The sequence below is a fragment of the Camelus ferus genome, chromosome 8, assembly GCF_009834535.1.
Source record: "Camelus ferus isolate YT-003-E chromosome 8, BCGSAC_Cfer_1.0, whole genome shotgun sequence".
NCBI classification, from domain to species: Eukaryota; Metazoa; Chordata; class Mammalia; order Artiodactyla; family Camelidae; genus Camelus; species Camelus ferus.
In genome coordinates, this window is record NC_045703.1 from 56,870,847 (window position 1) to 56,895,970 (window position 25,124).

A 25,124-nucleotide genomic window follows, 5' to 3' on the forward strand; every position below is an offset into this window, starting at 1 on the left:
GTGGCGGAGAGTCAGGTCTGGAGAATTGTCGGCTCAGCCCGTCCGGTGCCAGGTTCCCATTGTACCCCAAGTGGCTCCTGCCCAACAAGTCTATCAAATCCTGTTCGATTTTAGAGTTTTGTTTTCCTGCAAGGCATCCTAGACATGTAGTTTTGGAATTGAGGAAACAGGCCCAAGTAGAGTGACTTGTTTACCTCCCTAAATTGTAGGACAAGCAAATCTCTTAACTGGGTGCAGCGGGCTTCCTATTAGGTCATATGTAGGAGGAAACGGGGCAGCTTTCGTTGAACCTTTGATGATCAGGTCTTCCTGCTGGCTAACTCATTGTGCCCGTGTCCTGTGACTTGGTGCCTAGATTCTTGTAGGGTTCTACCTCCGCCGGGACTGAGCTCAGCCCTGCAGGATTCGGGCGTCGCGAATCTTTTCCGGAGCTCTGGCGCAGCAGCCCGCCAGGGTCTGCTTGTGTGAGCGACTGCGGTCCTCCACACAGACCATAGCAGCGAGGTTGTCACCGTAGGGAAAGGCGACCCGATATGGTTGGAAAGGTGGCTTGAAGGACTGAGGACTGAAAGAGTATCATACGGCCATGATCAAAGAATTGGCGCCCATACCCCCGCTACTGCCACCACACCTGGGTCTACGCCAAGGAACAGAAGGGACAGTGATTCCGAGTGCTGGGTAGTAGGTGTCCCTCACCCCCTCCCCTCTACTCCAATGTCCGTCCTGTGGACTCCTGCCCGGTCCTAACACAAGAGAAGGGTAAAGAGAAGATGGCTGTAATCCTGGCCTTGCCCGTGGGAGCAGACAGGAAAACACGGTTTTGTAATCCTTTTTGTGACTAGGTGTTTACCCACAACTGATGAGTCTTGGGAAAGATAGATCACACATAGTTTGTCATGCTGAGAAATGGCTCTTAGGTTTTAAGATTTTAAAGAAAGATTAAAAAAAAAAACTGAGAAAGAAACTTAAATTACTATCTTTTTATTTTGCTAAAAAAAGATGGTAAAAAAATTGTACTACTCATATGAGTGCCTCATTTCCTAAATGAAAGGAGATTTTAACACCAATTATTAGCAAGGACATAATCACCTACTAAAGGTTAGTTCTTTGAATAAATAAATTCAGCTTTTTGAAAAATTCAGTCTGTTTTTCTTATTTTGTCTAATTTGGCTGCAGATGGGCCACGTTCCTTCGTCCAGAGTTTGAGAGTCACTGTCCAGAGAACTAGACAGAATAGATAATGAAGCAGGCAGGTGACCCTGTTGGAGAAGGTTCAGGTACTACTACACTTGCCCTACTCTGATCACTGTCCCAGGCTGAGTCACAAGTCTTTCCCGTGCCTCAGCTGCCCTCCTATAAAATGAAGGGGCTAGAATAGATGATCTCTAAAGCCCTTTCCAGCTTTAAAAAATCTCATGATTCCATGTTTATACTTATTGATACCTGGGGCTTTCTAAGTCACCTAGCTGACACTGGGTCATCCCTCACCCCCTTAAGCTGAGTTATTCAGGCTATAAACCTCGCAGTCTTCTTTGCCCCCTCCATCTCAATAATTTTCCATATCCAAGCAATAAAAAATGAAATGAAATAAAAACCCCTTCTTCCCATTTTTCACAATTTTCCTGTTACCATCCTAGGCAAATTTGAACTTCTGCTGTTGCCTTACCAGTCTTTCCTCCTCCAGTGCTTCCTACCTCAAACATACCACCAGGATGTTTTTCCTAAGACATCCATTTCATCTTATCATTTCTCTATTCATATATCTATGATGGTTATCTAATGCTCATGGGGTAAAGTCTCAACTCCTGTCTTCAGTTGCTTGAAGAAAATCTTTCATTTTCACCTGATTAGTTTCCTTCTTTTCTCCATCAAACCCTATACACAGTTCAATTCTGAGTCACCTGTGCTCGTGCTCACGCCTGAACGTCCTCCCTCTTAGCTGTGCAGCTCGGATCCCGCGTCCTCCGTGAGGGCTTCTGTAGTACTGCCTACTTGCAGCACTTTGATGTGTGCTTCACACCACTGTTGCCTGTTTCACAGCTGTATGTCCGCTTACAGATCATCTCCAAACCCAAGGAAGCGTGTTTTCCTGTTGTATCTCCCTTCAGTATCTAGCGTACCGCCATGTACGTTGTAGATGCTTAATGATCATTTGTCATTCCTGAAACAAAATGTCTGCTTTTCTCATTTCATCCTATTCCCATTTACATTTTCTGTCCCATGGTCCAATTCCTCAAGGGACCTTTTCTTTTAAGAAGATGTATCTTAAACTTTAGTGACAAGCAGAGAGAATGCCAGGAATCACAGGTTTCCTCAGATATGCTCTTTTCTCTACCATACGTGTATTTAACATGGACTTGCAGAGCAAAGCTATTATCTGTGTGGCTTAACCACCCAGAGGCATGACAACAACCCTGGGAATTTAAAATAAAAAAGAAAGAAAAGGCAGTACTAAGTTCGATCTACCGACTGCCCTAAAAAAGGAGGGCCTTGCAGCCCCTCAGGTCACACGCTGCAGGCCGTCTTACAGAGGCTTAGACAAGGCATAGCTCCTAGTGGCTTTTTCTAGAGGCCATTCTCAAGGTGGGGAAGGTGTAGGAACCAAAAGATTAAAAATAACACCGGAAGTATAAGTACAAAGCCTGGACCCAGACTAGACTGTAAGAGAGAGAAGTGTCAGAAAATGCAAATTCAGCTGCTAAAGAATGCAAATTCACCAACCAGACAAATTGCTCTTCCCTTTGTTCAATGTCAGGCAAGTAGCATCACTGTTAAAGTAGGTTTTCTTTCCCAGTTAGACCAGCCTGCACTCAGGTAGCCCAGGGACCAAAGCAACAGGCAAGTCAGGACTAAAGTTTAAGTCATGTGCTAATTAAGGAAAGCGTCATTGGCCTGAGACAAGTGTGAGAGGGTTGGGGCTGATTTGCAGCTGTGAAATCATGGGACAATCAGAATTACCAGCTGGACTGGGGTGGGGAATACCATTCCTCTTTTAGGATATGCTCCTAAGGAATTGTAAGAGAGAAAGAGCCGGCTTGAATCACCTAATTGCCAGAGGTTAGAATCTAATAGCTGTAATTATATTTCCTATGTAAAAGAATATGACAAATAATATACAATTATAAGGTAATTTATTTTTTAAATGTTTTTATTTTACATTTTTATTGAAGTATAATTTACAATATTGTGCTAATTTCAGGTGTCTAGCAAAGTGATTCAGTTTTTTTTCAGATTATTTCCATTATAGATTATTATGTTATTGAACATAGTTCTCTGTGCTGTACAGTAAATCCTTATTGCTCATCTATTTTATGTATAGTAGTTTGTATCTGTTAATCTGTAAACAACCTGTGAACTCTTCCATAAATATATTGATAGCTCTCCCACCAGCATATTTTTCTGAGTCTTTTGTATGTCATTTTCTTTTTTAAATTTATTTTTACATTTTAAATGGTAATTTAGAAACAGCCTGCCAAGAATAATGTTTGTAACCCCAAGTCAACCTTGCAGTTTTATATAAATAATCAAGGGAATATGAACCAAGGCAGCTTGGAATGTTGGGGAAAGGAGAAGACCCAGATTTTGTTCCTATGACCATGGACTTGTTATAGAACATTGTTAATATTATCTATCATGTGCATTTCAATGTTTCACAATTTGAGTTATAATCAGATCCATTAATATAGTCCCTAGCATACAGAATATATGTCTATTGACCAGATAAAGGAACAAATGAATAATTCTACTTCCCAAAAGACTATTGAGTACCTCCAGTATGTTAATATTTATATTTTAGGTAGCTACCACTAGGTGGAACTAGTTTGTGCATGAGCAGATAACCAGGTGGCTTTCTCTCAGGTGAGGGTAACAATGATGTCTTAATCAACTGTTTACAAATGTATATGTAACTATTAATCTAACAGCACATCTTGGGGGTGATATTTAATTTTTATGTATAAATCTCATATTATTCAAAGAAATTTGATATAGATCAGACCAGTTTTAATTTACGCCACTATATGGACTCATTATTCAGTCCTCAGACTCACTGTGCTCTCTATTCAATTTCAATGATAGCAAAGTCTAATACAGACAAGCACATTGTTCCTAAGTTGTTATTTAGCTCTAGCCAATAGCTGTTATAACTTGAAAATGAAAGAAATTGGGTTACCACTTTTTTTTTTAAAGCTTCTGAAAATCTAGATAATTGGGTTAAAGTCACATAGTGTCGTTTTCATGATTTTTGAAGACCTGTGTGGGGAAGAAAACAACAATCACAAAAGCCTCTGTCTTCAGCAACGCTTGTTTTAGTGACTCATCCAAAAGATGATAAAAGAGACGTGCATACTTGTTCTATGGTAGCCTAATTTCCAAACCATTTGAGTCTCACTTTCCTTTGAAACTATGTGTCCTGTACTCAAATGCTGGCTTAACTGTCTGTTACTTGTTAATCCTTGGGTGAGTGCTACAGAGTAAATGTCTGTGTCCCTCCAGCATTCATATATTGAAACATAACCCCCAAGGTGATGGTATTAGATGTTGGGGGAATTTATGAGGTGATTAAATCATGAGGACAGAACTCTCATAAGTGGGATTAGTGTTCTTGTAAAAGAGTCCCTACAGAGGTCTCCTTACTCCTTCCACCAAGTGAGGGTACAGGGAAGTGGGATCTGCCAGACATGGAATCTGCCAGAGCCATGATCTTGTACTTCCCAGCCTCTAGGACTGTGAGAAATAAATGCCTGCTACTTATAAGTCACTCAGTCTGTGGTATTTCATTATAGCAGCCCCGAAAGGCTAAGCAAGTAAGATATTTAGCCTCTCTGTAGGTGGCGCATAGACTCTAAGATGACCCCCAGTGACCCATGTCTCCTGGTATGCACACTTTTGTGTGACCGTCCCATGAGTGTGAGCAGGAGCTGTGACTTTCTTCTAACCAATAGAATATGTCAAAGGAATTGGTCTATCACTTCCCCAATTAGGTTGGAAAAGACTGTGACTTCTGTCTTATTGGCAGACTGTCCCCCTTGCTGGCTTTAATGAAACAGTTCATCACGTTGGGGAGGCCCATGTGGCATGGAACTGAGGGGATCCACTGGGCAACAGCCAGCTAAGAACTGAGGACCTCAATTCAGTGTCTCAAAGGAACAGAATCTTGCCAACAACCATGTGCATGAGATTGGAAGCAGATCCTTTCCCAGCCAGGCCTTCAGATGAGACCTGAGCCCTAGGCAACACCTTGATTGCAGATATATGAGAGACCCTGAAGCAGAGGCACCATTAAGCCATGGACTGACCCATAGAAAATGTGACATTGTAGGTGTTCATAAGACACGAAGTTTGTGGTCAATTGTTATGTAGCAATGGATAACTAATATACCACACCTTACCTTTCTCATCTTTAAGATGGGAAAGATAATATCACTGCCCACCCATACCTCCAACATAGGCTGTTGTTAAACTTACATGAGTTCATCCACGTAAAGTGCTTAGAACAATGCTCGGCACATATGAGCACTCTGTCATATCGGGCAGTTTTTCCTCAGGCAGATCCTAGAAGTGAAGTCGGGCATCTTGGCCAGGAAGATGTAGTAGCAGGAGCTGAAAAAGCTGTTTCAGTACTGCTTCAAGTCCAAGTGACAAATTATGACATCACGTTGGACAGAGGAAAACGTGTTTCCACTTGTGTACGACCACGGGGAAACCCTGCTGAAGAGCCTGACAGAGCGGCAGGGGCACCTGTGGGAGCCAGGGGAGCCTTGTCCTCACAGAGGGCGCTGGGTGTTGTGGAAGAACCAAGGCAGAAGATCACCAGTGGATTTATTCCTGAGCATGTGTGACAAACTCCCTGTGAAAACCCAGAAACAACTGAGCTAGCCTGAGAGACGAGCCTGTGCGGGGCAGTGAGTCCTACCATGAAGATGTGTCTCTGAATCCTTCCATTAAGCCTTGTAGTGCCAGTCTGGTAACCACCAAATGGCCCAGAGGTGGGTCTGTTGTCTACCTTGTTCATTTCCTTATCCCCCAGAACCTGGGGGACTATGATATAGTTGATGTTATGTTTGCTAAAAGACAGTGTTACCCCAATAACAGTACATTGTTATTATTTCATACTTCGAGATGGCAGCACAGTTTTTACCGATTTTTCTCTTGCCTGACCTTACATTTTGAGAATCAAGGAAAGAGGATGCATAAAGATATTGGGCTAGAACCTCACCTGCCCACAGCTATCTTGGCTCATTTCTGGGAACAGGGGTGAGCTGGTCCTCAGGACCAGTGGATTAGTTTCCAGTGAAATGTCTGAGGTGGCAAGTCGAGTTACTTTGTCTTGCCAAGACAGAATTTATTTCCTGAGTAAGTAAATTAACCAGCATTACTTCCATTTCTCTTCAATTGTACAAATGATTCAGAGTGTGTTCAGAATTATAGAAGATGGGGCTGGAGGAAAGATGTGCGTCAGCAAATCAAAATAAGTTTGAGTTGTGGTGGGGAGGGTATAGCTCAGTGGTAGAGTTTGCATTTAGCATGCACAAGGTCCTGGGTTCAATCCCCAGTACCTCCACTTAAAAAATACATAAATAAATAAATAGACCTAGTAAGTGTGAGCTGATATGGATGATCACCTACGAAGGTCGGCAGGAATGTGGGAAAGGCCTGCCGTAGGACAGGCTCTATCATATAAATATGGAAGGTGAAAATGCAGACATGGGGATGTTTTCCCATGAAAAGAAGAATTAAATGTCTTTCAGAGTGTAGATGAGAGAACAGTAAGACCTAGAAAGCAAGAGTGGGCCTTTCTAATTCTCTCCTCCAGGATTCAAAGGATTAAAGGGTGAACATGTTCTCCATTCCTATCAGACACAAAGCTGAAGCTAGTGTCTGGCAAATGGCCTCCTGGTTCCTCTCTGGACCGACTCTCCCTTGAGGAAAACTAACTCTAGCAGAGAACGTGTCTTCTTGTCTTCTTCAAGGTTGGGAAGTTGGAGGTCCACACAGCTGTCTGAAGGACAAGTCCTCTGGATGGGACACCAAATTATTAGTGTGCTTCTCTGATGACTGTGAGGGCTCCTAGAATCACCTATCAAAAGACAAATAGCCCTGGACTGGGCGGTACTTTATTTAGAAGGATGATGGACAGTTGGTAGCAGAAGAAGACGGGAAGCATGGGAGTGGGAGAGTCTCAGGGCCTCAGGATGGTGAAAGGATGAAAAGGGGAGGTGGAGGCCTTCAAATGTAGCTCTGAAAGTTACATCCTATTTGTTTTACCTGTAGGCTCTGGTGAGCGTCTAAATCTTTCACCCAGTGATCCTAAGTCGAGGTCGGCATCTGTTTCTTTTTTTCATACGAATTGCACATTAGATGTGGTGTAATCAGACCTGCATAGGGCATAATTCTGACATCATCAGCCTCAATTTTCCTTGATGTTGCTAGGCAAAGTTCATTCCATGTAGAAATTTTATTGAGTTTATGGACACAAAGGAAGAACCAAAGTTAATTACCCTTGATATCCTTTTCAAGGAAATCCTGGAGCTAGCTTCACTGGCATTTTATGTTTCCCCAAGGCATTATGCTTTTTCATTTCACCCATGTTGTGTAAGTAGGAAGGATAGTAAAATCAATTTGTGAGCCAGGACCCGGGTCTAGGACCTGACTCCCAGACACTGTGATTGGATTAACAAGACACTGAAAACAAACACACTTGTTAAGAAACTAAATTAACCCTAAATTGACATGCAGCTTACTTATCAGATGCTTAATTTCATTTCCAACCTGAAATGGAAAGATCTAGAGCAAGCCCACACAGGTCATTCAATAAAGCCTATGTCACTACAACTCAGATAGCTCATCATCGTCACCAGATGTCTACTCTGCGTCCAAGTCTGAGACACTCCAGAGTTGAGTGAGTCAGGCTACACCCTGATGCTGCTCACCCGAGGCTCAGCACGTCTTATGCAGAGAAACATTACAAACACCATATGCTTCTGATTCTCCCCTTCCTGGTGAGGTCACACAATAATGTTCTTTGGAGGAAAAGAACTGACCTGATATCTGAGCACTAGAATACCTCTCAGTTGCTTCCCACATTTTGTGAAATGCTTTGAACGCTTGTTAAAGAACATAAATATTTGTGAAATAGAGGAAAGCAGACTTCAGAAAAAGACAAAAGGCAAATCCAGTTGACCCCTGAACAACATGGATTTGAATTGTGTGGGTCTACCTGTACGTGATTTTTTTTTTCAATAAATACAATACTACATGATCTGAGGTTGGTTTAATTCAATGTGGATGCAGAACCGTGGATTCAGCAGGGCAACTCTGGGATTTGAGCATCTTCAGATTTTGGTATCCACAGAGGGTCGTGGAGCCAATCCCCCATGGATACCAAGGGGCAACTGTAGCACTTTTCAGGGCTGGCCTTAATGCAAAGTACATCAAAGTAAATGCATCTTATCTAAATATTGTACAAACTCATGGTTAAGAGGGCCCTGTTTTGTCATAATATAAACAGTAACATTAAGGCATCTTTGAGTCTGACCTAGATGTTTGAGAAGATGTGGATCTCAGGATCAGAGATGGGGGGTGGATGATAAAAGAACTGGCTGAGTGGGGACCTGGTCAAGAAAGTCTTCTTTATTCCCTATGGGCCCCTGAGGCACAAGCAAACCTGGGAATATCCACAGTAACTTCCAGCCTTAGCCAGACTTCACTTCAGTAACGGCAGGTGCGCTGAGCCCGAAGGGACGGGTCTGGTCACACCAGGTCAGGAAAAATATCCTTACTTTCAACCCCCTGTTCTTGCTTCCTCCATTGAAGCCCGGACGTGGACACCAGTGTTTTTCTTTGCTATTTTCACCAGCAGAGACAAGTCCTTCTCCTCAAAACAGTCAGGTGAATCCATCTTGATAAATTCAATTGAACTAAGCTAATTTTAGGTGAAGAGCCCCTTACGTTTGTTTGTACAATACATTTAAATTATGTCACGCTGTTTTTATAACCAATTATTGTAACTTCACTATCAGTCTTGTGAGTTACTCAAGTTATCCCTACTTAGCACTTGGGGAAATTGGGACACAGCATTCAACCAAGCTCTATCTCCAGGTCTCACAACACAGAAAGTAGAGCTGGGACCCCCTGATTCTGTATTTGCCCTCTGTCAGGAACAAGACGAGCAAGTAAGTGGGACCTTAGAGATGATTAACGTGTCATTTTATAAATGAAGACACCAAATGCAGACACTGAATGCTCATCGAAGGTCATGGTGTTAATCATTGCAAAATCAGAGCAGCTGGAACTCGGCCAACCTACTGTCTGACACCCTTACCACCTGGATGCAGCACTTTGCATTAAAAAGAGCAACATACTGTGTGGAATTTTTCAGAGTGTTTGGAAGGTTTTCTTTCTGCAGTTGTGCAGCTCACAACCAGCAGTTCCACACAAGGGCCCAGGATACCCCACTTCTGCATAGTCGCTGCACATTATATACTATACAGGCTGATAAAAGATGGAATCTCTTTACATGTAAGTGAAATTATAACTTCTCAGGGTGGCAATGAAATCATCGTTTAAAACTTTCGGTCTCTGTGTACAAAGAAAGAAGAGGAAAAAGGAATTACCCATTTTGGAGATTTTGGTGACGAAAAGATCAGGAGCTAGGTCCTGAATCCACCCTATAGGGCAAGGGGGTTCAGTGGAATGGGAAAGATACCCATGGTGATTGTGGGGTAAGTAGATCCTGGAAGAGGACCAAAAGACCACTTTCTTCATATTTTTATAGTGGTACTCAAATTGAAGTGGTTTAGAAAGATACTTGAGTTTCTAATGTTAGATTGAAAGGCACCTCAAAAAAGTCATTTCTATTGTAATATTCTGCATTTGTGATTTAGAGAACAAGGCTTTAAGTGTCCCATTTCATTTATAAATCCATTTAAATGATAAAGCATACCATAAAAGGGTTCTACTGTAAACCACACAGGAAAGAAATAATTTTTTTTTAAATTTAGGGAAGTATCACTTGAAGTGAAAAAGTTAACTTAACACATTCAATACACTAAACAAAAATAATTTCCCTTGGGTGTACACAAATAAAATTCAGCAACAATATTTAACAAGGTTTTCTAAGTGATATTATAGTTCTATACTCTTAGTAAAATTAGAAAAAATTATTGTTAGTTAATACACACAAATGTAAAAGTAAACATTTAAAAAGACACTAAAATTTAACCGACTTGGCATTTCATACAGAACTTAGAAACGACTATTTTTTTAATACAGGAAAAAAATCTTTGAGATCACATTTGGAAATGAGACATTTAAGCTTAAGAAAAAAAAATTCCCACTTCTCTCACAGAAGTCAGTCCGTCCAAATTGTTTATTGATAGTTTCTGCAATTTGTCCTGATTAACATTAGTTAAATATTTGATTAATATTAACATCAACTTTAGACTCAGAATGAGCTGAGCTGCTAACGGGGCAAAAATTAAGGAATTGACTGTCATTCAGAAGTGCTGGAGGCAAGGAGAGAAAAGCAAGACGGTTGGAGTCAGTGCCTGAAACACAAACACTTTCCGGCTGCCCGGTCACAGGGAAAGGCAGGGCCAGGGCCAGTGCCAGGCCTTCTGTCCCGTGAGCTCTGAGAGGCTGTGTGCTGCTTTGACCTCCCCCAACCTGCCTGCCTCTGGCTGCGTGACCCGGGCTCCCAGCCAGCTCCTTCTGGCCTGGCTCTTTCTGGCTGCCTCCTGCTCTGGCCCAAGCCAGCCTGGCCCCGGTCCCCTGGTTTGGTGGTGACCTGCTGCCTGTGGCCCTGACTCTCTTGCCTAGCATCCTGTCCTCCCTGACTTTCTTGGGAATGAAGACCAGAGGCACACTAAAAGCCTGCAGACTCTACACACCGAGAGGATGTTTCTTTTTAAAGAAAAATGACTCCATGATAACAGGACTTGTAGCATAAAACTATTAAGTACTGTGATCCTATATATGTGTCTACTACTATTTTCCCCTATGAATACATTTGCATTTTCAAGAGTTTGAAGCAAGATTACACGAAACAAAATTCATGCAGTAGTCAGAGTGAGACTAAAGACGAAGAGCTCTGAAACCAGAAGGCAGTGACCATTTCGAAGAACAGACAGCAGCAATGACAGAAATTTACAGAGGTCTGTGTACCAAGCATGTTAAATATTTTAGGTTAATGTAAGACTATATGGTGAATTTGTGATAATAATGGCTCAGAAGCTCAGGACTTCATATCTTCAGATCAAGCTGGAACTAGCCTAGAGGTGGAGCAAGTGTCTGGAATGGCAAACTGATGCCAGACATAATGGATTTCCAATTAAGATGTCAGAGGGTATGCTCGAAACCATCTGGGAATTTAAAAAGCAACTTATACTGTGAGTTTCCATATTTGCCTTAGCCTCTGACAAATAATTATTTTTCTGCATATTTAAAAAATGTTTATAGAATGAAGTTCTATTTTCAAAACAAATGATTGTACTTTTTTTTTAAGTTTTACTATTTTAGATACCTCATAAGTGGAATCATGCAGCATTTGTCCTGCAACTGGCTTGCTTGATTTAGCATGATGTCCTCCAGGTTATTCCTTGTTGCTGCAAATGGCAGGAATTCCTTCTTTTTGAGGCTGAATAATACTTCATTGTTTGAATCTACCACATTTTCTCTATCCAATCCTCTGTCAATGGACATTTTAAGTTTCCATCACTTGGTCATTATGAATAATGCTCTAATGAACACCAGAGTGTAGATATTTCTTTAATATCCTGATTTTGACTCTTTTGGGTATATGCATACCTAGAAGTGGTTTCCAAGGGCTGGGGGAGGGAAAATGGGGCTGCTATTCAACCAGTATAAAATTTCAGTTACACTACATGAATAAATTCTGGAATTCTGCTGAATAAACATTGTGCCTATAGTTAACAGTATTATACTGTGCATTTAAAAGTTTCTTAAAACATAGGTCCCATGTTAAATGTTCTTATCACAATACAAAATAAACTTTAACTTTCATCTTTGCAAAGGAGTTAGTCCACAGTTTCTGTATCTTCTCACTCTGGGGAGCAGTAGTCAGAGCCTGGGCAGAAAGAGCATAGCTGAGAACTACAAAAATGGTGGACTAAATTGTTACTGAATATTTACTAAAAATCTTTAATTATGAAAAGTAATGCAATTTGAGTTTGTTTAAATAAGAGTACTTATATGCTACATTTGTAGGAATTACTGAACTACTAGGTTAATTGGTATAACTAAAACAAAGTTCATGATAAAAAAGATTAAAAAAAGTTTCATTAGGGAAAATTTCAAGCATTTGAAGTAGAGAGATGACAGTGCTAAACCCTCATGAGATTCATCCATGTTGCTGTAGGTATTCATAATTTTCCCTTTTTTTGCTAAGTAGTAAGTATTCCATTGTGTGGCTACACCAGTCTGTTTAATCATCCACCTGTTTTTTTTTTTTTTTTTCTTTCCAGTTTTGGGCAATTATGGTTAAAGCCTTTAAAAACATTCACATGCAGACTTCCCTGTGAACACACATTTTTAATTCATTTAGGTAAATACCTTAGAGTGTGATTGCTGAGTCACATGTTAAGTGTATGTTTAACTTTGTAAGAAACTGTCAAACTATTTTCCAGGATACCATTTGCATCCCCAGCAGCCGTGTAGGAGAGTTCCAGTTGCTCTGCATCCTCCCCAGTATTTGGTATGGTTGCTTTTTTTTTTTTTGTTTAATTTCAGCTATTCTAGTAGCTATGCAGAAGTATCTCATCATGGTTTTAATTCACATTTCCCTAGTGAGTAATGATGTTGAGCATTTTGTCTTTCCTTATTTGCCATCCATCTCTCTTCTTTGATGAAGTATCTGCTCATTTGCCCATTTTTTTAAACTGGCACTTTAAAATTAGTTTGTTTTCTTAGTACTGAGTGTTGCAAATTCTTTCTATATTCTGGAGAAAAGTCCTTCATTAGATGTGTTTTGCTGATTTTTTTACTCCTACTCCATAGCTTGTCTTTTCAATCCCTTAAAATGTCCTTTGAACAGCAATTAAAAAATTTTTTTTGATGAAGTCCATTTTAATCTCTGGGCTCTTCCTTTCTCTTTTTTAATTCCTAAAAATTATTTTTTAATAAACCAGGTAATGTGCCACGCATTGCAATTGGTCGCTGTGTCTCTTAAATCACATTAAACCTCCACGTTCCCCCTCCATCTTTATCTCTCTCTTTATTTAATTCCCTGAAGTTTATTTATTAAAGAAACCAGGTCCTTTGTCCAGGAGGGTTTGCCTTAGTCGGGGATTTACTGATTGTAGTCTAGCTTTGTATTTCCTGTACATCGGTAATTACACCCAGATGCTAAATGCAAATCAAGGCCCGTATTTTAGCAAGAATACTTCACAAGTGTGCTACACAGGCAGCCAGAAGTCACACAAGGTCTGATAATCTGACTTTTGAGACTATTAACAGCCATTGAGAATTATGGCTATTAGTATCTTTTAGCAAGCAACAGAAGCTGTAATCAAATATCAAGTTTGATCTTTAGAATTCTATTCATCTGTTACTATAATTTGACCATAAAAAATATTACCACAATGCCCTATTGTTTAAGAAGCACTTTCAGTGCAGCATTTTGATTGGCTCTCCTGACAACTTATTTGGTAGGCCTTCTTATTTTCATGTTTCGCATGAGGTAACTGGCATTCTGAGACATTGATGATTTGACTTTCTGAGACTTTAAATGATTTGGAAGTCATATGCAGCCAGGAAGCGAGGGACTCTTCTCCATCTGGATCCCATGTCCTTTATATCAGAAAATACTGCCTCCTTACCATTTAAATGTCATGGATTGAGTTATCTGAAAATTTTCACTGAGCACCTATTATGTGTTAAGCTCTTTTAAAACGCTAAAGTGACTAGTAAAATGACAATGTCTCTGCCCTCTTAGAGTTCACAGTCTAGTGGGAGAGAAGGACATTAAGGAAATAATAATGTAAATAAATACATAATTATTACCTCCGATGAGAAATGGTTTCACGTTTCTGTTTTACAAGTTTAAAAAATACTCTTAAATGGTTATTTAGCCTAATTCTTCATCTCACTACCACATTTCATGACATTTGGACTATCCTTGTTAAGTTCTTTACTTTTCACAAGTTATCTATTGTAGTGCTAGCTCTTTCTTCCCTGCAGGAGCCATTTGATCATGTCCTCAATTGGCAACATAGAATGTTGCTAGCCACTTGCCGGAGGGTACATTCTTGAATTCTTTGTCACTTTTTATTAAAAGCTCAGCTAAGAGGAGCCATGTCCATGAATGATTTAGAAAAGATACATATTTCCTTCATGTTTTGTTTCCATTGTATTTCCAATATCTATGTTTGCCAAGTAGTAGGTACACCACAATATTGTTCATTGAATAAATGTAAGAAATCTTTTACTGGATTAAGTCTCTTAAGAGCTAAGATATGTATTTCCAGAGTAGATTGCTTTATTCCCTGCAGAACTGTTATCCCTGAATTATATTTGGTATGAAACCAAATATAATATATATGAAACCAAATATAAAATATAATAATATAGATTTGTATTGAGAATTTCTCTATTAATCCTCCTATGGAACTCATGTTGTTGGAATACACACTCTACTTTATGAAGCACCTCAATAACATTTCTTTTCTTGAGCAAGGAATAATCTTGCTCATTTTGAGAAACTGATTTGTTTTTATTTTCTGGGTACCATATGTATTTTTTTTTATCATTCAGAGTTTCCTTTTCCTATTCCCTATTATTGAGCAAAATTTGTAGCTCAAAATAATAGTATGATTGCACTTTTAAACTAATTTGCTACTTCTATTTTTGCCTCCATGTTTGTTTTTCCCTTTTCGATTCTCATATAATTTGTAGTTTATGACTTATTGGCATATGTTATTGATAGATTTTTGGTATATTTTATGTGCCCCTTTAGATGATCTTAAGTGTCTTTGTGATAAGGTGGAGTATTAACAAACAAAAATTTTAATCCATCAATTAAATAAAATATTAAGTTTATTGTATAGAAGAATTTGACAGTTGGTAATCTCTGCTTCTGAAAGCCACCGAGACAAGACAATCTTATGAAGTAGATTTACTGTTTGTTCTATACCAACCACCTCCTGACTTCTGGGAAAAGCAATTCTTTCTTCTGGAACCTGCTTCTCTTCCCACTGCATCATACAGTTCTCCGATCAACTCTGCTTCCTAGAAAGTGTTGGGCAACCAAATCACGCTGCTCTACTCCGGCATTTCTTGGGTTGTTTATTTGTTTCTTGGGGAGGAGGGTGTAGTCTGTGTGAGGCAGCCCTGTCCTGTGATGAAATTGAGATGGAAAACTTGGGAACTGTGAGTGATCCTATTTCCTGCTACGTGGAGAAAGCCCAGCTCAGTGTGAGAAAACGTGGGCACAGAGCAAAGAGACAGCAGGTGAGAGAGAGAAAGTCAGAGTGAGAGGAAGAGACCTGGGGACATTCAAGTTCCTGGTTCCACTCGTTCATGGGACACAATTGAGTCTTTGCCTTGTAGGTGGTTTGGACGTTCACCCCTTCTTTAGATTTTGTAGGACAACTAGTTCTTTTCCTTTTCTCCTTGTTGATTCAAATTGAGTCTGTTCTGACGCGTGTCGCTTTCAAGCTTTATTGTGCGCAATCTGGAGCATCAACCTGCTTCGGAAGAAAAGCTCTGGCCCTGATCCTGACCAGCCCCACGGCACACATCTGTGGGAAGGGATGATTTACTCCTTATCTTGGAAAGTGTATATCTGTCTCTAATTTTTCATTTTTTAAAGAAATTCAGCTAGGCTTTTTACAGACCTGGTGTAGAGAACACTTGAATTTTCTTTTGCAAAATATCAGTGTTGCAGATTTTTGTCGACAACGTCGACCCTAAATTTCTTGTTCTTCTGATTGTGTCAAAAGCTGGACTCAGACGATAGTTATTGGAGAGGTAGGGACATGATAATTAGCATTTTCCAGAGTGTTCTACTTCTATATGTCGGATCAACAGAATTCTACATGCCTGGGTGGGGAGAGCGGAAAGAACAGAATTTAGATCAGGGATCCCCGGACCCACATCTTAGCTTTACAACTTGCCCAAGTTCCTTGGTCTCTCTCAGTTCCCTTCTAAGTAACTTGTGGAAGAACAGTAGCATTTATCTCACAATGTTATTGGAGAAAACACGGATAAAGCTCTAGAACAGTGTCAACGTATAATAAATGGGAACCATTATCACTATGGGGGCTCCATATAGAAAGACCTTTTAAGGTCTTTAATTGCTTCAGCAATTTGCCTTCAGCTTTCATAACCCCCCCACACATACACACAACACACATACACGTGAAAGCTGCATGTATGTAGCTGCATCCTTTGCACAACTTTTACTTATATAATCCCCTTTGTAGAAATATTCAAAATCCCTCTTAGGATTTTGTCCTAGAGAAGACATTTCTGAATTGCTGATTTTCCTTTTTATCTACTGGTAAACCTATGTGAACTCATTTTGTTGACCCTCTCCCGTCTTCTTTCTTTCTCCTCCGACCCTCCACCATGCTGCTTGACTGTCAGTGAGAACAGAGCTAAATTTAACGCTCAATTGCATAAAACTAGGTTAAACTGTTCACTACCTCCTTAATTACCTAATTTGCAAATTCCCAAATTCTCTCTGGAAGTAGGCAACAGCGTACGACCAATAAATGTAAATAAGTAGGTAAATGAGCCCAGGCTGTTTAGCAGCCCTCAAATGGAGAATGGTTGAGCCAGGAGAATGGGGGCAGTAGCCCTTGAGTTTGACAGCTGTTGGAAGATGTGCTCCGGGTTCCCTGAAGCTCACTCTCCAGGCAGGAGCCCCACTTTGGAGCTTCCGTTCTCACTGCCAGTCAGGCTTGGTGAGAGGTGCCCTGTCTTCTCCATTCCATGTTCCATGCAGCCCATTGCCTGCCATCTGCAAAGAACCATGAGGTCAACATTTCTTCAACTTGGTTCAGGGTTTCCACTACTGAGGGCAACACTCGACAAAGGATGGTGGTGTCTTGTGCTGGACACAGAGCAGGAATTTAGAGAATTTACCTCTTTCTTATTGGCTGATACTGTCAGTTATCTCTTCTCTCTGAAGAAGGCTTGTCCCTCCCTTGTGTGTTGTCCTTCTAGGTCCATGACACCTACACTTGGTGTCTACCTGCCTGCCTCCCCAGCTGACACAGGAGCTCCTTGAGGTGAGAAGTGGTGTCTCATTCCTCACCGACCTGCAGCATATCTCACAATGCTAGTATAGAGTTTTAAAAATATATTGAAGGAACAAATGAATGAACAATAATCTTTATTTAGAATATTCTCAGCATAGCAGGAAGAAAAGATCACTGAATAAAAATTTCACATTTTTCACGGATCTAAAATTCAAGAGATAAAAGTATTAAAATAATTATTTACTTCCAGGAATAAAATGCAAATATAAATTATTCACCACAAATGATACTTTGTTCTCATTTCCAGAAATCATCTTTACTTCATTTGTAAAGAACACTTAGTTTCTCAGGGTGACGTCTTACATTTAAAGAGAGATAATTTATATTAAGTTCACTTTGTAAATGTCTTGATGTCTTTAAAAATATATATATATATATATTTCTATTTTTCTGAAAGAAAAATAAACACCGGAGGGTTTTCTGTGTCAGCAGGTCTCAAGTTTCTACTTAAAGTACCTGTGCTGTTGTCAGCCTGTATGTCAGCCCATATGGGGTTTGGGGTTCAGATATTCTGGCCACTGGAGAGCCTATTGGGACAGTGACCATCTGGTCACCATTCTACTCCAGGATTGCCCTTCTAACTGGTCAGAATAACAGCTACTGAGCACTGAGAAACTATCCTTGATTTAAAATAGAAAGTAGGTGGTAGAGTATAGCTCAGTGGTAGGGTGCATGTCTAGCATGCACAACATCCTGGGTTCAGTCCCCAGTACCTCCATTAAATATAAATAAACCACCCCCTAAAAGAAAAAAACAAAATAATTACCACCCCCTAAAAGAAAAAACAAAAATTAAAAGTTAAAAAAATAGAAAGTATGTTCCAGTGGTGAAACTCACTTCCATATCTTTTGAAGTAAGGTTTACAAAAAACATTTTGCATTTCCAAGTTAAAGAAACTGTTTCCTGACATTTTTCTGAAATAAATCAACCACACATTCTCTTATTTAGGTTGGAAGCCACAAGTCTGAATGAGTCAATGTAACCTTTGACTATCTTATTTACGTACATCTTATTATTGTATACTTCAGTTGCAAAGAATGAATTGGCATGACTATTTTCCTAGAAGTGGTGACCTCCACAATATAGGACAGGAAACCTGGACAAAATCTCAAGGGAATTAATTAATTGAATTTTATTTTATTTTTCTATTTTAGGAAAGAATTCTGCTTTGTGTTACTAATTTCAAATAATTCTCCATAAGTATTTTGTTTTTATTACATACAAATAGACTCCCTCAGCTATAAATACTTCCTGGCCTTTGACTATTGTTAATTGGGCTTTGAAGGTGTGGACAGGACCAAAGCAGCATTACATTAGGGACATGACTGTGATGGTTAATTTCATGTGGCAACTTGGCTAAGATACACTACCTTCATATTTGGTCAAACATTATTCTAGACATTTCTGTGCAGGCATTTTTAAGAGGAGATTAACATTTAAATCAGTAGACTTTAAGTAAAGCAGATTACTTTCCTTAATGTGGGTGGGCCTCATCCAATCAGTTGAAGGCCTCAGTAGAAAAAGACTGACCTCTTAGGGAGAAAGGCAATTCTGCCGGCAAATAGGCTTCTAGCTTGCTGGCCTGCTTTGCAGATTTTAGACTTGCCAGCCTCCAAAATTGCATGAGGCAATTCCTTAAAATAAATCTCTCTGTCTGTTATATATGTGTGTATGTGTGTGTGTGTGTGTGTGTGTGTGTGTATAATCAGAAGTTTATATATAATTGATTATATGTATTTTATATAGATATAATTTATAATAAATTATATATATATAATGTTATATACTAGATAAAATTAGAATACATTTTTATAATAAAAAATTTATATGGTGCCTGTTGGTTCTATTTCTCTGGAGAATCCTGATTAATACAAGTGACTTTATTGTGTTTGGTCAGTGAAATCTAAATAGCCTCAAGGAGTAATGCCAGGTAGACTTCTTTGGTTTGTTGATCTGCTTTCATAACGTGTTATGATATATTAAATCTGTAGGGTTGTTTGTAGAGTGACTATATATTTTATCTTTCATGCCAGAACTCTTGAGAGTAAAAGGGGGGCACTGTTAATAATTATTCAAGACAAACTAGCATGTGCAGACATCTAATTACTAGGCACTTACTTTTCTTGCTTTCTCCACTGTCAGTCAAATTTCTCTTAATAATACCATAAGCTGCTCTGTGAAGAGGTATTGTGGCTTTTTAAATATCTAAACACCAACTGTCATTTGCTCAGAACTGTTCAAATAAAAGACAATATGTAATGATCAAAGCCTACATGTGTAAAACATTCCAGAGGATGCAGTAGTATTCATAGGTCATGGCCCTGATCCAGAAACCAGTCTTTGTCTAGAAAAGCTCAGGAGAGGGAAATTACACTTGAACTAGTTTAGGTCTACCCAGCGGAGAAGTTGGAAGTGGATGGGAAAGCCCACCTTTACAGATCAGTTCCTTTCTAGACAGCAATCATCTTCTAACTCTATGAACCTCACTTTCTGTTTGGGGAGGGTATAGCCCAATTAAATTAGAAGATGGAATAAAATGTGTTTAAAATAAAATTACCTTTAATTTCATAAGAAATAGATAGTACATCACACTCCTAAAAGGAACGGGATGTTAGAAAGGATATCACGGAATCAAACTCATGATGAGATTGAGATTCTGCCCCAGAGATACTGTGAATTTCTGCCTTAACCAACACAGAAAGAAGAGAGGCTGCTTCCTGTTTTAGTCTCTGGTCTCTTTCACAACCTTGACGGTTAGGGGATTGTTTAACTTGTGAAATGCCTTTTATACAATCTGTTCTGGAAGGCATTTTGTTTATGGTCTGATACTGTGCCAGCTTTTTCACAAAGCAATCTTTCTTCCTCTCTTTTCTTTTTCTTTTCTTCTCTCTCTCTTTCATCTAACATGAAATACTTGCTGTTTTCTGTCTTTGTAGCCCTCCCTCCCTCCCCTCACCCCACTCCTGCCTCTCCTGTCTCCACTCTCAAAGTTGGCTAAAAGAACAATAATTAAGAGTAAACATTTATTTATGTAACAATAATGGAATAAATGCTTTCCCCCTAAGCTATGAATAAAGATATATTTGTCAATATTTTATTAAAAGTATCTAATGTAAGGAAAGTTTTGAATGATCCTAAGAATTTTCAGCAAAAATTCTGAACCAGGTTTTGGTCATATAGCATGATATATAGGTTTCAGAAACAGAGACTAGTCTCTTAATTTAGTCAGTTCCCAAAATGTCATTATGATTTTTACTTGATTTTTCTTCTTTGCCTGCTGCCAGCCAATTAACTTCTATTAAGATATATTCTGAGCAAAGTGTTTTTGTTTTTGTTTTCACTGCAAATAACATGTTAATAGTCATTTGAATCTAAATGAACTATGTCATTTATAAATATGTTTTAATACAGTGTACTGGGATATTTTTTGTTTTGTTTTGTAATTTTAAACAATCTGTTGGTAGAAGGGAGAAACAATCTTTTTCCTTCTAACAACATTATAACACGTTCTTCAAGTGTATGGACAGTATTGCAGACGATCATTTTCTGAAGATGCTTATATATTTTTAGCTATTAATAAAGAAAGTTTTCCTTTATTTGATTTGATTTTTTATAGGATTATCAGCAATTTATTTATGTATTTAATTTTTTTTTTTACTCACTCTGTACATTTTCCTTCTCAAGAACCAGCCCATTACCCACTCCTCATTTATTCAAATTCAAGGTAGTATGTACCTAAGCCAGATTAGTCAAGAGTCCTTCATGCCCTTGCACACAGTTCAAGGATGGGTGGGTGATTCTGTCAAGAGGAGAGGTGCTCCCTTTTACTAGGATCTGCAGCCATAAGGATAATGGAGCCTAGAGCGACAAGACACCATCTTTGCCAGCACTTAGAAAGAGCCTGACTAAGAATGAGGACAACACAAAGGAAAGAGATGGACACAGAAAGATGATGACATTGCATGGTCTCCTGAATCTGTTCACAGCTGACCTATGATGGACTGTCCAGTTACTAAAGAAAATAAATGATTTTTTTCCCAATTTAAGTGGTTTAAGATAGATTTCCAGCCCAATTTTGAGGAAGTTCTATTATGCCCATTATTTTAAAAATATATTTTTTATTCATTATTGTATTATTTAATTATTTTACTTTGGTGGGGAGGGGGAGATAATTAGGTTTATTTATTTTTAAAGGAGGTACTGAGGATTGAACCCAGGACCTCGTGCCTGCTAAGCATGTGCTCTACCACTTGAGCTGTACCCTTCCCACCCACCCATTAATTTTTAACTGAAATGCAGTGTCACGTAGTCACATTTGTTTTAAGGCAGAATATAATTTTAATTTCTTTTCCCACCCCCAACCCCAGTGGGAAGCTTACCAGTTTGCTAACAGCAGAACTGTGATAATATTTGAAATGTGAAATGGAGTATAGATCACATAAGAAAACTCAACAAACCTAAACATATGGATTTATTTTCTGGATGTTTTTTCATTCATTATTTTCAGTAGTGTTTTATCCTTCTGAATTTGAAGGCACCTAGAAAGAACTGAGAAGTCATAAAGGCATGGGTTATAGTTGATCAAAAATCAGGAATCCTGGGGATGGGGGTAAAGTACCTGTTTAGCAAGCATAAGGTCCTGGGCTCAATTCCCAATATCTCCATTAGAAAAAAAACTTTTTTAATGTTTAAAAAAGCACATAGTCAAGTATAAATACTTGGCATAAATTTTTGTCTGAAATAAAAATTCTACTTGACATCCAAAAAAAAAAAAAAAACAAAAAAACAAACCAAACAGGAATCCTCTTGTGATACATATTAATTTACAGTGTCTTTGGTATTGTTTCATAAGGCTGAAGAAAGGACCCTTGAAAAAATGACAATAAATACAAAGGCCCAGACAGAGTCCATGTTAATTTTATGTTACTTAAAAGCCCCTTTTATCTGGACTTAACTTAGCATATGTCATAGCTGGTAACCTGGTGACTCTTATGGAGAGGACAGACAGGTCACCACATTACTCAACCATTGTACTAGCTTTGCTCTTCACTTTGCCAAGTTTTGTGACTATGCAATTTACACTCCAGGGAAATTCTGGCTTGTCATTCTTACTCAGTTAACTTACCCATGAAGTTGTCATTATAACTTGAATTCTCTGGGTCTAATACCTTTAAAAATAGAAGCAAGAATCTCAGGATCCTAATTCTGTCGAATGAGTCACTTTTTATTTCTGCCAACGACCCCCTTGGGAACCAGTCTAAGGTCTAAATCCTACAAGAGTCAAAGATGAATTTCCTAATGGGTTATGCAGAAGCGTGTGGAAATCTGTGGCTTAGGAATGACTTGTGAGTTGCAGAATGAAAAGCAAGAGAACACCTGCTGTCAACATTCCTTCCTCAACTCCCTAGCATTTTAGCATCAAGGGGACAGTCTTATGAACAGAATATAGAATACGTTTATGAAGTAAATGCTAGCAAAATCACTTTACTTTGAGCCTTAATTTCTCTTTTATAAAAATGACAATACACTTTCTAAGCATGTTTGTGATGGAGAATAAATGAAGAGTCTATACATATATGGAAATTTAGAAATTAAGTTTAGAAATTAAGGCTCAGTAAGTGGGCCGTTCCTCTGTGATTTGGTCCCATTTGCCTCTCCAGTCTTACCTTTCACCATTACCTGCCCTCAGCCCTCCAAACTCGATACTTAACCCTGAATACTATCTGCCGTGAGCTTTGCAAATACTCTTCTTTCTGACCCACCATTTCCCTCTTTCCCCAAACTCTGCCAAAATCTGGCTAATTCTGGCTCATTGTTTAGATTCCAGTTCTTATTCTACTTTCTTAATCTCCCCAAATTGGATTTAGGTATTTCTTCTACTATAGAACTTCATCTATGATGAGGTTCTTGTCTGTTCTCTTCTTTGTTCTCTTCACTAGTAGGGTTTTGCATATGACTTCAAACCTGGCATTATGTGAAGGACACCACAGCAGTTTTCAAATAGGCCTAAAATTTGACTAAAAGAAATAAATAAGTATGACACAATAAATTTAATGTTGAATTTTTCATATGTAATATTCCAGATCCTCAACGTTTTCTTGTGTAATGATCTGAACCCAGATGAAGAATTTAACTTGAAAATAAGGAATGTAGCTGAGTAGATGTCATTCCACCATATTAGTAATGTTTCTTCCTGATTAGAAAGGGAATTGAAATCTGAAAAACTTTTCTATTTATCCATTTGTAACAATGTTTCAGAAGATAACAGTTGTGTTTAGTCAAATGAGTTAAACTTATTTGATGCCCATTGTTATGTTCTGGTATCCAGATTGGATTGATGCTTCCTGATGTCGTCCAATTTTTTGGTCACAATAGAACACATGTTATGTATAAGAATAATAATAAGGGAGAAATGTTTTAAAAATCTCGAAAGGATAAATAAGCCTCAACAACAATCTTTTTTTTCTGTAAAACTCTATGACAGAGATACCTGTTTTCTGGCAAGATGGAAAAACAAGAGCTGGATTTAAGCTCTTGTAAGAAACAAACAAAAAGTAAAATAATTTATAAAGCAATGGTTTTCTAGACAGAAGGCATAAGACAATGCAGGAGAGTGATCCTTCGGAGACAAGAAATGAATAAGGTGAGCCCTGTGATTGTTTCAGTTTACTACCTTGAGAGCATTTTCAGGTCATGGCACAAGGATGGAGATTTTTGGTGGAGCCAAGAAGACTCTGTGAGTTGATGAAGTGAACTAAGGGTCTGGGGGAGCCAAAGTGGCCAGTGTTCACAGAACAGAGTATCAAAGAGAAGAAAGTTGCATCAACAAAATACCCCAGAGACTGTCAGAGAGTAACTCTTAAGTATTAAGCTGAGTACAGATCAGTGTTCACATGTGAGGAAACTACCTTAGGCCTCGAGGAAATATAAAAGGATTAGAAAGAACAGTGCCTGATACGCCCAAGGGCTGAGAACAGTGTCCATTCCCACCAGTCAGACAGGAAATTCTCACAGTTCATGGGACACTGGACAGAGTACTTGGGAAAGTTTGCCTCAGTAGTACCTAGGACTGCTTCAGACCTGCATAAGAAACCATAAAGGCAAGGCTCTAAAAGATAACACTGTTGCCAAGTAATTTAATTGCATCTCAGAAGAAAGCTCAAGAATATTTGTAAGAATAAAAAAAGTTTGTAAGTAAAAATTAGAATACTCAAGAAGGTAAAGTTCAAAATGCCCCTTATCCAATTAAAGATTACCAGGCATGGAAAGAAGCGTGAAAACGTGACCCATAATTAAGTGGATAATCAATTAATTAAAGCTGATACAGAACTGACGTGTGTCAGAAATGGCAGACAAAGACATCTAAAGTGACTATAAATGTATTCCATGCTTATAAATGTCAAGTAGAGACATGGAAGAGATCAAAAGGTCCAAATGGAAATTATAGAGATGGAAACTACAATCAGTGAAATAAGAAATACACTGGATAAGAGTAACAGCAGATTAGACATTGCAGAAGAAAAGATTAGTGAATTTGAAGAGGTAGCAACAGAAACGATCCAAAATGAAACATAGAGACAGAAACACATTTAAAAAATTAAAAAAAAAACTCGAGCGCTGTGATACAACTGCAAGCGGCCTAATGTAGGTGTGGCTGGGGCACTCAAGCACAAGAGGGTGAGTGGGATGAATGCAAAAATAATTAAGAAATAATGGCCAAATTTCTTCCAATTTGAAAACTAAAATCCACAAGTGCAAGAAACATGAAGAAACAACATCAAGTCAAAATAAATACGTTTTTTTCAAAACCAGTGATAAAGAGAAAATCTTAAGAGCAAAAGACTA